The sequence below is a fragment of the Schistocerca americana genome, chromosome 3, assembly GCF_021461395.2.
Source record: "Schistocerca americana isolate TAMUIC-IGC-003095 chromosome 3, iqSchAmer2.1, whole genome shotgun sequence".
NCBI lineage: Eukaryota > Metazoa > Arthropoda > Insecta > Orthoptera > Acrididae > Schistocerca > Schistocerca americana.
This window is the reverse complement of record NC_060121.1, coordinates 52,026,334-52,028,922: the sequence shown is the minus strand read 5'-3', so window position 1 is coordinate 52,028,922 and position 2,589 is coordinate 52,026,334. Positions and strand designations below refer to the sequence as shown.

General features: G+C 53.8%; 1 non-coding gene across 1 annotated transcript; it reads right to left on the bottom strand.

Moving 5' to 3' along the window:
- Nucleotides 1-326: 326 nt before the first annotated feature.
- Trnas-aga lies at nucleotides 327-401 on the bottom strand. The gene has a single exon. It is a non-coding gene; the product is annotated as a tRNA-Ser (tRNA).
- Between the last annotated feature and the right edge of the window lie 2,188 nt (nucleotides 402-2,589).

Genomic DNA, 2,589 nt, shown 5'->3' with positions numbered 1-2,589 from the left:
CAAGTCGCAGCGCCCTATTCTGGATGCGTTGGAGCGTCGCAATGTGTGTCGCTGCTGTGTTACCCCACTCCACGGCCGCATATTCCAGAACCGGCCGTACCGAGGCCAGGAGCATGGAGAGGCCGTGGAGTGGAAGTAGTGCAGACGAGGGGTTGAGCAGCGGGTACAGCGCATGTAGTCTCCCCACTGCTTTCCCTCTGACGTCGCGGACGATGGGCAGGCACGTCAGAAACCTGTCCAATGTGACACCGAGGTTTCCAGAATGAGATTTTCATTCTGCATCATAGTGTGCGCTGATATGAAACTTCCTGGCGGATTAAAATTGTGTGCCGGACCGAGACTCGAACTCGGGACCTTTGCCTTTCTCGGGCAAGTGCTCTACCAACTGAGCTACCCAAGCATTACTCACGCCCCGTCCTCACAGCTTTACTTCAGCCAGTATCTCGTCTCCTACCTTCCATACTTTACAGAAGCTCTCCTGCGAACCCTGCAGAACTAGCACTCCTGAAAGAAGGAAGTTTCATATCAGCGCACACTCTGCTGCAGAGTGAAAATCTCATTATGGAAACATCCCCAGACTGTGGCTAAGCCATGTCTGCGCAGTACCCTTTCTTTCAGGAGTGCTAGTTCTGCAGGATTCACATGAGAGCTTGTGTGAAGTTGGTCGGCGGTGTACAGAGAGTATAGCAGGGGTCCGAGAACCGACCCCTACGGCACTCCCGCTCGAATCTGCCGGATGTGCCACCATCTGCTCGGACGTGGAATGTGCGGCCCGATAGATACGAGCGCTGTAGGACCGCGTGCGACGTCGGTACCACGTGTACAAAAAGTTTGTACACGAGGCCGTCGTGCCACACACATTCTTAGGCCTCGGAGACGTCGAGAAGCTCCGCCCCTGGGTACTCCCGCGTGTCCTGCGCTCGCATCGCCTGCTCCAGGAGGCGCAACAGCTACTGGGTGGTCGAGCGGCCGCTCCGGAACCCGAACTGTTCCTGGGGGATGAGTTGCTGTTCCGTCACCTGGCGTAAAAGCCGCTCCACGTACAACCTCTCGAAGACTTTTGAGAGGGACTGGAGCTCGCTGATCGGCCGGTAGTTGGCTGCCTGACGTGGGTCCTTGCTGCTCTTGCGGATGGCAACCACGAGGAAGGGAAAGTCCCAGAGCGAAGGATGATGTTGAAGATGTCCGCCAGAGACTGGTGTACCTCTGGCGGTAGCAATCTCAACAGGCAGTTGGTTACACCATCTGTGCCGCCCGCCTACTTGGGGTTGAAGCGACGGAGCTGCAGATCGGCTTCTGCAACCGTGATTTCATCTATCGTGTCGTCCTCTTCACGCGCAGTGAGAAAAACAGGGAGGCGGTCCTCCACTGGCGGACGTGGTCGGCATCGAACACGTCATCGGCGGGGTGGAAATTTTCCGCGAACGTGTCCGCGAAGATGCTGGCTTTCGCATCCGGCTCGCAGACAACGTTCGCACCCACGTGGAGGGGCGGGACTCGCTGGTGACGGCGAAGGAAGCGCCTGGCCGCCGCCAAGAACTGCCATCTGTCGTCGTTAGGGTGGCCACAAGGCCCGCCCAGTCACTATCCGGTGATCATCTATGGCGGCCGGAATCTCACGCCGCGCCCTGTTGAGGCGGCGCTTCGTCTCGGCCAGCCGCGTGAGCTGCCCCTCTCGATAGAGGCGATTTTTGTGCGTGATTTTCTCTAAGATGTGCAGCGGGAGTTTGCGCGACATTTCTCGAACCCCTCCTACAACTTCTGGATGGGGATGACAGGTCAGATGGAATTGTCGCCTACGCAGATGACGTATTAGTTGTAGTAACTGCAAACGACAGAGCCCAGTTAGAAAAGAAAGCCAGTGGAATACAACAAACAACTACTCAGTGGTGTCACAACAACAAACTCAGGATACCCGAAAACAAAACAACATACACTTTACTGAAAGGATCACTCCAAAGGAATCCTTCGGTTAAAATTAGGGACACAAACATCAAACGAGCACGCATTTCGCGCTATCTTGGGGTACACATAAATGAAAAATTGAATTTCCACGAACACATAAGGCTAACAACAGACAAAGCAGAAAAAATACTGCACAAACTGGTGAGGCTAAATTCAAAACAGTACAGACTACCTCTACCAGTCATACGTACATACCACTGTGCGCTCTTCGAATTAGTACTCAGCTTCGCAGCTAACACATGGGCACATAGACTGAACGTGGTCACCAACAAAGCATCCGTCAGACGAGGGCAGAGAAGGGTCCTACTTAGGCTATACATGGCAAGGTGAGTGGGATGTAAGTGATAAGGGACGTAGACTGCACGACTTCCTCCCTGACGTAAGGGAGAGGTTGAGAATGAAACATATGGATCCCAGCCGCGGTATGGTACATTTCTTAACTTGACACGGACCTTGTCCCACGCACTTAAACCGCGTGAGTCTGAGGCAGACACCTACATGCACATGCGGGGAAGAAGGTTCCCCAGAACACACTGTCTGTTTCTGCGGGCAATACGCAGACAATAGACATACACTACACTTAGATTACACAGATACAGACATAGATCTATACACAGCAATAAG